This window comes from Bubalus bubalis, chromosome 5, assembly GCF_019923935.1.
Source record: "Bubalus bubalis isolate 160015118507 breed Murrah chromosome 5, NDDB_SH_1, whole genome shotgun sequence".
NCBI lineage: Eukaryota > Metazoa > Chordata > Mammalia > Artiodactyla > Bovidae > Bubalus > Bubalus bubalis.
The window spans coordinates 89,122,999-89,137,495 of NC_059161.1; the positions used below are offsets into that span (position 1 = coordinate 89,122,999).

Sequence of the window (14,497 nt, forward strand, 5' to 3'; positions counted from 1 at the left end):
TAGGACTGGGAACATCTTGGTAAACGTTTTGAAAAGATTGGACCTGCAAAGATTTAGTCCAAAAAGTTTTCAAAACGGGACCTTGGTCCCACCCGAAATTCCAAGAGTCGGGAATTTTCCTTCTGAGCTTTTCCTTCTGTCTCATCCTTAAGGAGAAGAGAACCCAAGGATTCATCTGCTCTCAGGGAAAGGCTTCCAATTTCTCAAACTCCGTGGGAGAAAGAATAAAAAGTAAGATTTATTACATTTCACATCAACTGGCTGATTTTCATCAGCTTCCCACATGGCTTCCCTTAAGCCCCCGATGTGGTTTTTGCCCAAGAGCCTGATGAATCTCACGGATAACCCTCATTATCAATGCCTATCTCTTTAAGAGATGAAATGATTGGCTATCTACCTTTTCCAGGATGCCGAAGGACTGCATCATTTCACTCGAGAGGAATTAAGTGTAGAGTGCAAAGCACTGAGACAGGGTTGATAAGTCACAGAGGAAAACCCATCCTAGTTCCGTCGCTTTCCATACACTGCCTTGCCTTTCCATGGGTGTTTCCCTTCGTCTGCAAGGACTCTTCCCTCCTTCAACTAGGCTGTGTCTAGTCTTCCTTCGACATTGAGATCCTAGGTCACCTCTCCTGGGAAGACGTCCCCAACCTTCCAACTTGCCACTTCCTGCCTCCTTTGGCTTCTTCTTTTTAATATTCATTCATTCGGCTGCTCTGGGGTTTAGCTCCAGCACACAGGATCTTACATTGCTGTACACAGAACTCAGTTGTGTCATGTGGGATCTAGTTCCCCAACCAGGAGTCGAACCTGGGCCCACCCGCATTGGGAAGGCGGAGTCTTAGCCACTGGACCACCAGGGAAGTCCCACTTCAGTTGCTTCTTACCACCGGTAAGTTTAAGCCTCTGTGCTTTCAACTCTGGGAGCCTTGATTGTTCTGTTTGTTATAGTCTGTTGCTGTATCCATCTCTCCACCAGAATGAGCAACCCGATGATGACTCTGAGCACCCAAAGGTGCCCACCCGCATGTCCTCAGGGTCTAGCAAGGGTTTCGGAAATATCTGGGGAGAGACTAAGGAAAGCAGGGTAGAAGAACACGGTGTTTTATCTTGTTAGGTGGGGGCTTTGGTGACAGATGTGGCCAGCATGGGAAAGAAAACCAAAGGTAACAAGAGGCATCACATAGGCCGAAGTTTCTGGAAAGAAGCTTGGGGGCAGTGGCAGAAAACCCTGCAGTCTTGGTTGTGACACCGGTCACCTACCCGCTGTGTTGCTTATTGTCGACTTTCTTCCCTCTTTTTTCTCTACCCGCCCCCCCGCCCCACCCCCAACAAATATTTGCTGAATGCCTACTGTATGCAGAATCCTGGGGTTGGCTGGGGAAGGGAGAGAGGGAGTGATTGTCGAAAACCGCAAAGACAAGGTCCAACTCTGAGTCCAAGAGTACAGATGACGAAACAGAGAAAGAATCCATCTGTTATTAACAAGCTTAAAATTCCAAACCTGGAAAAACAAATCCTCTGTTGCTTAGTAAATATTTGTGGAGTAGCTGAACGAGGGTCCAGCCCCAAGATAACTAAGGCACAACCTTTTCCCTCCAGAAGTTCACGGCAACAAACCACATGCCCTCCGTACCTGGTAAAGGCTCCGGACCCACTAATGGATCAGAGCTACTGTTCCTACCGTGTTCATTATGTAATTTCTTCCTAATCTGAGTCCTGGGGCTTTGTTTGTTTAGTGTGGGTGCTGCAGCTTCTGAGGACTGAGTGCAACAGGAAAGCATTTTCTAAGCCATTGTCATCCCATTTGATCCGCTGAAGGACACCTTGGTCTCAATAGGTAAGTGTGTAGGGAGGGGGCAGGAAGCAGGCAGAGTCCAGGCACCCTGACTTCTCTAAAACTTGGTCTGCTCATCAAAACCACCCCCTGTTCAAACTGTAAAAAAAACAGGGGACTTTCCTGGCAGTCCAGTGGTGAAGACTTCACCTTCCAGTTCACCAGGCACAGGTTCGATTCCTGGTCAGGGAGCTACAATCCCACGTGCTTCAGGACCCCAAACACCCCAAAACATAAAGCAGAAGCACAATTTAAGTGAATTCCATAAAGACTTTAAAAATGGTCCACATCAAAAAATCTTCCCCCCAAAATTGTAAAAAAATAAAAATCTAAACTCACAAGGTGGCATTAGAGGCATTTAGCCATCCGACCAGCTGCCTCCTCTGAACATCTCCGCTGGCGCACGTGATTTATGATACCTGCACCCAGAAGGTGGTGTGTGTAGCTGTGTCTGCCTTGTGCCCTGTGGGATCCCTCTCTTGCTTCTCTCTCGCCATAGTTCTACGAATCCAGAGAGTCTGCTCTACAGAAATGAAGACAAGCACGCAGTCAACCGAGGTGCGGGCAGTGAGTGGTTCTGGAGCCCGAGATCCTGCGAGCGGGAGGGAGGGTGGACTCCGGCCGAGTTAGGAAAGGCCTCGGAGGCTGCGCCGTCTCCTCGCCGGGCACAGGGAGGTGGCGGGGGTCTGGGCGGGGAAGGGTGTCTCATGGAGCTCTCCCTGGCTGCCTCGGGGGGCCTGGACTGGAGACAAGGCCAGGATGGGTATGGGGGAGACGGGGCAGACAGACCAGTTTGAGAGACCGTGAAGGCCTCAACGAAGAGGTTAGCAGAGACTTGGAAAGGAGGGGGCGATTTTCAGAGAAACGGGCGACAGACCGCGTCCTCCTCGGCACAATTCAATGAGCTGAATCTGTGCTTTCTAAACGGCCTGTGCTCCAGAGGCCCAGAGCTCTCTGTTTGCTCCGGACACCTGATACGGCACACTCCCTACGTTGCAAGACCCAGATAAATAATGACCGAAGGAATCACACCGGGGCTGCGGCCCGTGGCACCCCGGGGAGCTGGGGTTTCCCCGAGGAGACGGACTCCCTCAGAGTCTGCAGGTCAGCGTGACACCATCCGTCGGGGGCTGGAAAGGCCAGCGGCCCTGGGTGGTGGGCACCGTGTTGAGCTGTTTATGTGGTCTTCAGCCGCCCCACCACCTCTTTTGGACTCGGAGTTTCCTATCGAGACTATAGCTGCTGCAGATTCCATAGGAAAGACTTCACTTAGTATAAACACCAACTTAATCCCACTCACGTTTTCCATCTAGATCTTGTTTCTTGACAGTTTTCTCTGCGGGCTACTGTGATCAGTAAAAAAGAAGTCTGGACTGCCAGCCAGATCCACAGCAAAAGATGTCATCAGCACACACCTTTCCCCTAGTCCTCTTCCTTTTAAATCAGAAATTCTGTATAACATTTTCCATCAGTGAAAGAGAGAACCACCACTTGCTAGCTTTCTCTCTCTCTCTCTTTTTTTTTTTTTTTGGGTCCTTTTTTTTTTTTTTTTTCCCAAACAACAGACCTTCCTTTTGGATTTACATCAGCATTTAGCTAACTTCCTGAACACTTCACCCACTTCCTGAACTTATTCTGAGGAAGGAAAAACATCCTCCTTCAGAAATAAATGCAAATAATCACAGAGATTATTTTTATTAAATAAATAGTGTAAATGCAATGGAATTTCCTGTACAATGTACGTTTACTGTGGATATTTCAACAAGAATCTGTTTGTTGTAATCTCGTAGGAACCGTTTTATTTGCAGATAGTCTGAGGGATTATAACCGTTATGTAGCTACTCGAGATAAATTCTGAACATTTGCAATTTTTTTTTCTGTTTGCTGTTGTTAAAAAGTTTTTCTTTTTTTTTTACTGAAAAATCTGAACACTAGGGGGAATGGTTTTCTTTTGGTCAGCAATTCTGAAGCTTTGTTTCTTTTAAAACAGGGTTTTCATGACCCCTAGTGGTAAATAGGGGGAAGGGCCGCTTTAAAGCTGAAGGTGAGTGTCACACACTGTCTCAGTGATTAGGGTTTTTTAGTTATGCATTTGGGAGAAAATGGGCTTCCCTGGTGGTTCAGACGGTAAAGAATCTGCTTGCAATGCAGGAGACCCTGGTTCCATCCCTGAGTTGGGAAGATTCCCCTGGACTCCAATATTCTTGCCTGGATAATCCCATGGACAGAGCGCATGGGGTGCCAAAGAGTCAGACACTGAACGACGAATACTTTGGGAGAAAACACACCTGTTCCAAGCACTTCTTAATGCCCATACTGCCTAAGAACCCTGTGAAGTGATGATCTGGAAATGGCAATCCTTAAACATTTCTGGTGATGTTCTGTTCTTTTGATTAATATTTCTTCAGAGCCAGCCCACTGCCTAGCCAGCCCACACTTAAACTGGTTCAGTTTAAGAATGAATGAAAAATCTGAGACTTTAGAGAGAGAAGCACATCGATATTTCAAGTCAGGATCAGGGTCTCTTCATTTTTTTTTTTTTTTTTAATGAAGGCAGTCTCTGTATTTGTAAGAAGTTCGATTTGGTCATCTGGTTGTGGAGAAGAATGGTATTTTTCTGTTGAGTAAATCTCATGGATGCCTTAGAGATATGTTTTAGGCTGACTGTCCTGGTCTTTTTTGTTTTCATTTCTGGCTACACCACACGGCATGTGGGATCTTAGTTCCCCAACCAGGGATTGAACCCCAGGCCCCTCGCCTTGGAAGGGCAGTGTCTTAACCTCTAGACCACCAGGGAAGTCCCCTTGCCCCTGTCTTTTACGAAGGGTTTACAGGGCCTTTCTTAATGTTCTCCAGTGTGTCGGGCAGCAGCTAATTTTTAGAGGAAGCAGTGATAAGAATCTGAGAAAGGCTTTTCGCCCCCGAGTTCCTTGCACCGCCGTCCAGCAGAAGGCTGCCTGGGACAGATGGGTATCTAGCCTCCTCATGCCTTCCCCAGGAAGAGGCTCCCTCTTCCATTACCCAGGCTGACATTCTTCTGCAGGTCCATTGAAGGCCTGCAGAGTGGGGCCCCTTCCCCTTTCCTCCAGCCCCACTTCCCGCCTCTTCCTCAGACTTGACGTGTGTTCTAACCAATTCCAACTCCCTTGTGTCTCACTCCTCTCTGCTTTGCACATGTAGGTCCCCTCAGCCAGGAGACCCTGTCCCTCCAAGGCTCTGGACTCACTGCTCAAGACCCCGTGTAAGCGTTCTCTCTCCTGGGAGCCTTGAATGATCCCTCCTGGCCGACCTTGTGTCCCCTGTGTTCAGTTCAGTTCAGTCACCTCTCAAACACCTATAATTGCATGTTATCTCACATTCCATTGTTTGCACACATGTCTCTCATAGACATCTGTGATAGTCTCAAGGACAAGGACTGTCCTGGTGCCTAACTCCCTGGCTTGTCCAGGTGCCCTGCAAATGTTCACTGACGTCCTGACATCAGTGTCTGTAGGCTTAGACTGTTCCGCTGGGCTGTAGTGTTTTGATAGGAGAGGGTGGGGAGCGTGCAGCTAGTTCAAAAGTAGAGTTGACAGTCAAGAGAGCAGGTCTTTGAAAGTGTACAGAACCACTTATTAAATCAAATGGCCTCAAACTTCATCCCCTGAGGAATATGATGGTTTCACAAAAAGGATTCCTAAGTCTTTATCTGGGTGCATCACAGTTTCTATAACTGGAGGAGCTGTGATCTAAGCATTTGTAAAACTCTGAGGTCAATGCAGGAAGTCTGTAACTGCATGAAAAATATATAATGCACACATGTGTCTTTGGGGAGCGAAATGGTCCAATCTTTCATAGGTGGGTATATGATCACAAAAGATTGAATACCACTGATGAAGAATTGTTGCAAAAAGGATGCTCGTAATCTTTTATTGGCTCAGTAGGAGTTGACACTTTCTTGAGTGCTTCACAAGGGAGGCTTATAAACCAGCGATTCTGTTGCTTTTTCTCCACTGTCCTTCGTTAGGGCACCTACGGGTCTGGTCTACAATTTAAAAAGAGAGGTCAAGGGCTTTTGCCTGTGTTCCATTGGTGTTGAGTTAGTGTCATCCTCCTTAGGTTCTTAAGGTATTGTGAAGGTATGATCAGAACCCTCGTTAACCCAAGATTATGCAGCGTTCCCCACATAAAGAATTTTTCCTGCTGCAGGAAAGCTATCCCAGAGTGCTCACCAATCCTGCCCAGGTGGTCCAGGCTGAACCCTTTGTGCAGGTAACCTACATGTGAAGCATGACTATAAAATGTTCTGCCACTGTGGGCTGGGCTTGCAAACTGCCAGGATGCTTTTGCTCCTGGATGGGAGATGATTAAAGTGAATTGTGGTCGGGAGAGTCAGGCTTCATGTGTGTGTGAGCAGGGCAGTCATTCAGAGTCTCAGGCTTTAATGCTCTTGCTGTCTTGAGTGAAGTGAAAGTGAAAGTCGCTCAGTCATGTCCGACTCTTTGCGACTCCATGGACTGTCGGCTACCAGACTCCTCAGCAGACAGTCCTTGGAGTTTTTCAGGCAAAAGTACTGGAGTGGGTTGCCATTTGAAGTTCTTAATAATTTTTGAATAAAAGCTTCTATATTTTTACTTTGCACCTGGTCCTGCAAATTGTGCTGCAAGACCCGAGTGGCTGCACATACCTGAAGCAGCACCGTGCGGTGGAAAGGGCACGAGCTCTGGAGTCAGCAGTTGGGAGTTCAGGTCCCTGTTCTGTAATTTCCCAGCTGTGTGAGTGTGACTAGGTTGCTTAACGTCTCTGGCCTTCAGTGTTCTTATATCTAAAACGGTGATCATGGTGACCATAATATCTAACTTCTGTAATTGTCAGGGCTGTTAAACAGTACACGTGATGGCAATGGCTGATGATGATGACAATGATTTGAAATTAACAAGTTAAGAAAGAACAAAATACATGAATGTGAAAAGGAGACCAAAACAAACCAAAAAATCCATACACACAGACTTTTAGAGGTGGGAGGAATCCTAAAGATGAGCTCTTAGGTCCAGATGTTTTGACCTTTGTCCTTCCACAGTCCTTTGAATTAAACCACGTGAAAACATTATATTATCATTATTTTCCTTTATTATAAATCTTTTTCTGCATTCAACTTTGAGACCTCTCCCCTACCTCTCCAGACTTGGGACTGTGTCTATCCTTGAAAACAGACAAACAAACAAACAAAACTCTTCACAACGCCTGTCATAAAGTAGATGTTTAGTAAATAATTGTTGAAAGAATAAACTAGCTCATTATTTGATTTTCTTGTTGCAAAGCTGAAGCCCAGAGAAACTGAGTGAGTTACACAGGCTCACAAAGCCCGTCCTTGGCAAAGCCAGAACTGGAGTCCCTTCTGTTTGTTTTGAAAGGAGTGCTTAGGGCCCCGTGGGGACCCATGTACACACCATCTTTATTGCTTGCTGAGTTGCAATGATCAGATTACCTGGGAAATGTCTGAGTCTTTTGTGTAAGTGTATATTTACTTATTTGGAGTAAAAAATCAGAGGGGAAGGCCAGCCACTGGGGCTGGAATGAATATCCTTGGGACTGTCTCAGAGAACTTCTAGAGAAAGCAATCCATCAGACCCCTTTACGGAGCTCACAAGCCTGGCTCCCCTCTCTCCTTCCCCAGATCCTCCCATTCATGAGATTATCCTCTGTGATGCTGATGTCCTAGCTGTGATTGATCACCCACTGCTATCTCGGGGACCTGAGAGTGACCTTCTGGGTGCATTTGTAAGGGGAAAAAAAAATAAAAAACTTGAATGCATCCTCCAGTTGGCCTGAGATAAGGGGGGCTCAGAGTCATCTTTCATTAGAAAGATGGAAAAGCAATCATTGGAAAAACAATCCAAACTATAATAAAAAAAATATCCATAAGAAAATATTCTCCTTCCAGAGACTTAAAAGATACTTCTCATTTCAGCCACCCCACTGACATGATACCACCTCTAGGCAAGAAAAACAAATGTGTTTGTAAGAGGAGGAGAGGAAGGGAAGAAAGCAGAGATGGAAAGGTTAACAGAGGAAGGGAGGAGGGGCAGGATGCAGGGAAAAGATGAAGAAACAAAGACAGAGGCTGAACGTATTTGAAAAGAGATGTGGGACCCATATTTACCTGAAGAATCCCAGAAAGCTAAATCAGACTATCAGGATGGATCAGTCTTGATAAACTCACTTGGTTCAGCGTTAATTCTCAGGCTGGGAAGGAAGCATTGGAATAGAGTGAAAAGATCTGGGTTTGAGTTTCGGCTCGAATGACAGTTTGTTGTGCAGACTGGCACTTGAATTTTTCAAGTCCTAGACCTCAGTTTTCTAACTCAGAAGTAGGGGGGAAATAGAGGAAATGAGACATACAAAAGTCATTTGAAAAAACAGAGTGTGACTCAAGCAAACATGGCCTCGAATTTATACGCGAGCTGGATCCATTCCACTTAAAACAGGCTTCGACACACCCCCAGCTCTGCTCTTCAGAAGCTGGAGGAACTTTTCTACCTCGTGTTTCTTAAATAAATAAGTACAAGATCCGATGGTCTCGTGACATCATTATGCTCAGGTGAGCTCATTCCGAGTCGTGGATACAATTCTGAAATCATAATAAAAAGAGAAAACAGACGCATGGCTTCCTACCAGCTTTCAACACACTTGTTACCCTGGAGTGGGCAGACCTGGCTGGCAATGAGTCCTGATGCCAGTCCTGCCGCTCCAGTGCTGGGTATAAGTGAGTGTGACCATCTGCAAATTTCTCAGTGTCATCCAACCTCCCTGTTCCCACTTCTGATGGGAAAACAGCCCCCTCCCTGTGTTGTCAGCACAAAGGCAAGTGCTGAGCGCAGCTCTTGACGTCTGCTGGAGCCTCTGCCTCTGTTGACCGACCCTGCACTCTCAGTTCCGGTGCAGAGCAGATGAGAAATACATAGGATTTTTCCTCCTCCTTTTCTCTTTTTCACTGCTCTTACCCCTTCCCCACTCCCACTTACTCAGGTGTATTTCCCTGGGCCCCAAAGTAAAAGCTTTGGATTTGCGTATCTGAGATACTGCTTGACAGCATCTCTGTGAAGGCTTCAAACAGGAAGTGCAGCCACCACACTAAACCCCCTACATACTAGCCTACAAGTTGTGAGCTTTCAAAGATGTGGATGTGAAGACCTGATGGAGTTGGAGGCCCAGAGAAAGGATGAAGAGAGAAAAGAGGACGAAGAAGACACTGAAGAACCAAAGGGATTCACGACACAGGAAACGGCAAGGGGATTTTCTCTACTTGTGGAGGCATGGTTAGTTTTTGAGGCTGCTGCTACTGCTGCTAAGTCGCTTCAGTCGTGTCCAGCTCTGTGTGACCCCATAGATGGCAACCCACCAGGCTCCCCCATCCCTGGGGTTCTCCAGGCAAGAACACTGGAGTGGGTTGCCAGTAGTTTTTGAGGCACCAGACCTGAAAGTCGAAAGACGTATGAAAGTTGCAGCAGCCGTTCAGAACGCAATCCAGGGCTACCGTGGCATCCCTGACAAGAGAGACGAGCTACCACCCAGAAATCATTGGATCATTTTTTCAAGAGGCTAGGTGGAATTGAGTCTGGCGTGGACCAGAGCTTGTGCCATCAACGTCAGCTGCGAGCGGAATTGCAGCCTGCCCTCCGTCTCTGTTGCTGACGACCCTTCGGCTCTTCCATTGCCCACCTCCGCTCCCTCCTCCATCACTAACTCTCCTCGCCTGTGCACCCGATGCCCGCCCCTGTATGCCAGCTGTTGTGCTGTGCTGCTGCACTTTTCAAGGTCCTGTACTGTAAGGTTAAAAATGTTTTCTTTATTTTTTGTTTTGTAACGTATTATTTGTGTGAAAAGCATTATAAACCTGTTATAGTACAGGACTATACAACCAACCGTGTTAGCTGGCTCCCTAGGCTGACTCTGTTGGACTTAGGGACAAATTGGATTTACGAACGCATTCTCAGAATGGAACTCATTTGTGTGTAGGGGACTTACTGTATTTTATGGTTGTATATCTGTCTTGGGTGTCAGCAATGAAAACAGATTCCAGAGAACTTATTTGCAGAGCAGTTTATTGGCGGGATATTAGGGGATGGAGAGAACTAGAAATGGGTAGAGATCAGAGGAAGTTGTGTGCTGTGAAGAACGCAGTGGGGGAGGGGAAAACGTCCAAGTGTGAGTTTTCTCTTGGTTGATAATTTGTTGTGTGAACACGGACGTGTCATTCCACATCCTGGGCCTCCGGTCTCCCACCCAGGAGTGGAGAGTCAGTGGGCAAGGCCGGCGAGGCCACAGCTGTGGTGTCCGGCAGCAGTGTGGTCAGCAGGCCAGTTCCGCTGCTTTTGAACCAACGGCTTCCAGCTCTCTCCGTGGATAACCACCAGCCACATCTGCATTCCTGCACTGATTCCTGGAGGCTGCCAGTTCAAGGGAAGACTACCAGAGCGGCTGAGCCCAAGTCAGTTGCCAACCCTCAGATTTTGCTAGGGCCAGTGTGTGAGTGTGTGTGTGTCTGTGTGAGTGTGTGTGAATGTGTGTGTGTGAGTGTGTGTTTGTGTGTGTGTATGAGTGTGAGTGTGTGTGTGAGAGTAAGTGTGCACGTGTGTGTATGTGTGTGAGAAAGACAGAGAGAGAGGTCCTGACTACTTTTTATGTGAAAGATGGGTTCAACCTCCCACCAAGAAAAACCACACCGAGATCAGTCCTTAGGAAGAGAGAGGGGTTGGTTGAGAGACACTAGACAATTAAACTAGGATGCCTGTCCAGTTGCAGCTCAGAAGAGGACGTGCAGGCATCTTCCAGAGGCCATGGACTCTGAGGTCCTGCCTTGTGTGGGATAAAGGGCCCAAGTACAGTGCTGAGGGTCCTCCATCCACTGCTGTGGATAGGGAGGGCCCTGCAGTGTCTGTTCCTTCAAAGTGGTTTTGAAGAAAAATCAACATTAAATGAAAACAAATAATTAGGCATTTATTGTCATTGAAAAACACATATAAACAAGTTCCACTTTCCACTTCCACTTTGAAAGTGGCTCAGTCGTGTCCAACTCTTTGTGACCCCATGGACTATACAGTCCATGGAATTCTCCAGGCCAGAATACTGGAGTGGGTAGCCTTTCCCTTGTCCAAGGAATCTTCCCAACCCAGGGATCAAACACAGGTCTCCCACATTGCAGGTGGATTCTTTACCAGCTGAGCCACAAGGAAGGCCAAGAACACTGGAGTGGGTAGCCTATCCCTTCTCTAGCAGATCTTCCTGACCCAGGAATCGAACCGGGGTCTCCTGCATTGCAGGCAGATTCTTTACCAACTGAGCTATGCTGCTACTGCTGCTAAGTCACTTCAGTCGTGTCCAACTCTTTGTGACCCCATAGACGGCAGCCCACCAGGCTCCCTTGTCCCTAGGATTCTCCAGGCCAAAACACTGGAGTGGGTTGCCATTTCCTTCTCCAATGCATGCAAGTGAAAAGTGAAAGTGAAGTCACTCAGTCGTGTCCGACTCTTAGCGACCCCATGGACTGCAGTCTACCTGGCTCTTCTGTCCATGGGGTTTTCCAGGCAAGAGTACTGGAGTGGGGTGCCATTGCCTTCTCCAACTGAGCTATGAGGGAAGCCCAATAAACAAGTTGAATTCAATTAAATTAAATACACTCTGCCTCTGAGTGTAGACAGGTTTGGAGAAATAGCTGTGCAGACATCAGTCACAAGCCATCTGAAGAGCTGGCCCCTTACCATTTAATAAACAAGTTGAATTCAATTAAATGGTAAGGGGCCAGCTTTTCAGATGGCTTGTGACTGATTTCCACACAGCTGTTTCTCCAGACCTGTCTACACTCAGAGGCAGGGGCTTCAAGCAGCCCATGTGTGTTTCTCACCTCCTTTCAGCTCTCAGCACGCCCCTGAATGCTGGGTGGCCGTGTCACTGATCGTATGGTCTCTGCTTCAGGAACTGACTGCTTCCTTCTTTCGTATCTTTAAAACCCTAATCATTCAAAAAACTAAATTAAAGACTCAAGCCCAACAGCTGAATGCATATTTTTGTTTTGGAAAGCCCAGCTTTCAGCAGAAGATTACCCTGGGCAAAGGCATCTGCCCTGCTGCCCCGCCCCCCACCCCAACGTTTCTTTTTAGAACAAGTATTCTGATGAATCTCAGAAGTCATTGGACCTATTTCCTGCTAAAAGGTGACAAACCAACAAGAAAATAATCGTTAAATCACCTCTCAACTCTTCATTGCAAATAAAGAGGACTACTTTGGACAATTTAGATGGTCCACTGCTGCTGCTGCTAAGTCACTTCAGTTGTGTCCGACTCTGTGCGACCCCATAGGCGGCAGCCCACTAGGCTCCCCCGTCCCTGGGATTCTCCAGGCAAGAACACTGGAGTGGGTTGCCATTCCCTTCTCCATAGATGGTCCACAATCACCTCCAAAATTTGGTATGGATTATGTTAGACTAAATCCTCACTTTTGCACAGGGCTTCACAGTTTATACAGAGCTTTATGGCTTGCATGGGCTTCCCAGGTGGCTCAGTGGTAAGGAGTCTACCTGCCAACACAGGAGACCCAGGTTTGATCCCTGGTCAGGAAGATCCCCTGGAGGAGGAAATGGCAATCCGCTACAGTGTTCTTGCCTGGGAAATCCCATGGACAGAGGAGCCTGGTGGGATCCTCCATGGGATCACACAGAGTCGGACACTGAGCAACTGACTGAGCACACACACACACATGCATAGTTCTCATGGAGTCTGCAGTTTGCCCTCTTAAATGCATTATTTTATTTGAGCCCCATAATAGGCCACTGGGCAAGCATCACTTTTCTTCTGATTACTGTAAATACGTCCTCAACTTGTTCAATGTCCACTCTTTCTTTTTTTCTTTTAAATTGAGGCATACTTAACATCTGATAAAAAGCACAAGTCTCAATTGTTCACTCTGGCAAGTTTTGACAGTTTTACACACTGTGTAACTGCCAGGTACAAACAGACACAAAACATTTCCATCACCCCAGAACACTTCCTCACTTTTCTTTCCAATTTCCCTCTCCCCGCAGCAACTACTTTCTGATTTCTATCACTACAATTTTTGTTTTTTGGTATGTGAGTTTCATTTCATATCAATGGAATCACACAGTATATGCATGAATTATCCATGCTGTGTATACCAGGAGAGTCTACGTTTGTATTGCCAATAGTATTCATTGTGTAAATACATCATAATTTGCTTTTGAAATCATCTTTTGATAGAAATTTGTGGAGTTTGGGGGGGGCATACTTTTTGCTTTTATAAATATGGCTGCTATAAAAATTCTTGTACAAATACTTTTGTGAACATGTGTTTTCATTTAACTTGGATAAATACCTAAGAATGAAATCGCTGGGTCATAGGGTAGATGTATGTTTAACTTTATAAAAAAAGCACCAAATAGTTCTCCAAAGTGGTTTGTCAGATATATGGCTTGTCAACATCCACTTGGCTTCCTCCAGTCATTTCTCCTTGTAGACTCCAGAGCAATCTATTCAAAACATAACCTTGATCCCATCACTTTCCTGCTGAAACCCTTTCAATGGTTTTCTACTACCCTTCAGATGGAGTCCAAATTTTTAAACACGGCGTGCATAGCGTGGCCCCTCGCTTGCATCAGCTACTGCTTCCTGTTCTCCCTGCCCCCTTGTATCTGCATTCCAGTCTCCTTCCCTGTGAAGTTTTTTCCCTCCTCTTTTCCTGGATGACCCCTGTTCATCCACTGGACTCTCTGCCCATTTATCCTTCAAGTTTCAACTTACGGCTTACTTCCTCAGGGGCTTCCTCTGTGGACGAGGTCAGGTCACACGTTACCTGCTCCTGTGATGCCCGGGTCTTCTCCTTCTTAACATTCATCGTGCCGTTGTTATTTTTAAATCGCGTGTATTTATTTCAGGTTTTGAATAGGCTATACATTCATACGGTTCAAAGATTCTCAAAAGATGTTCAGTGAAAAGTTTTGGGTGCACTCCTGTTCCATTTTGCCTGGCTTCCCACCTACCTAAAAAAAAACACAGAAAAACTCCCTTCAATCCCTTTCCAGAGGGACTTCCCTGGTTAAGAATTCACCTCCATTGCAGGGGATGCGGGTCTGATCGCTGGTCAGTGAACTAAGATCCCACGTGTCTCGGGGCAAACTAACGCCACGAGTCACAGCTAGCGAAGCCTGCGCGTCACAGCGAAGCCTGCACAGCAACAAAAGCTTCCTCTCCAGAAAATGCCGGTGTGAGACTTTTGCACACATACTCACTATACTGATTATTAGTATTACTCTTGTAATATCACTGCATCAATTTAGTACATTACTATATTAGTACATATGCTAATATAAAGAATATATACTAATTATATAATATATATTATATGTATATATACATATATAAATGTATATATAATATAAATATATACTAATATAATAAATTGATGCAGTAATATTACAAAGAGTAATACTAATAATTCGTATAGTGCATATGTGTATGAAAGTGAAAGTCACTCAGTTGTGTCCAACTCTTTGCGACTCCATGAACTATACAGTCCATGGAATTCTCCAGGCCAGAGTGGGTAGCCATTCCCTTCTCCAGCGGATCTTTATGTGTAAAATCTCATAAATGCATTTTCTATAGAGGAATT

At 46.1% G+C, this 14,497-nt stretch overlaps 1 long non-coding RNA gene across 2 annotated transcripts; it reads left to right on the forward strand.

Annotated features, from left to right (window-relative positions):
- Positions 1-756: 756 nt before the first annotated feature.
- On the forward strand, positions 757-7,101 carry LOC102393443. 2 transcript variants are annotated; one of them, XR_006551290.2, is made up of 5 exons: positions 757-892; positions 1,740-1,840; positions 2,337-2,395; positions 3,828-3,881; positions 3,989-7,101. It is a non-coding gene; the product is annotated as an uncharacterized LOC102393443 (long non-coding RNA). The 2 variants fall into 2 exon arrangements; XR_003109556.3 differs by lacking the exon at positions 757-892 and having other exon boundaries at positions 918-1,840.
- The last annotated feature ends 7,396 nt before the right edge of the window (positions 7,102-14,497 follow it).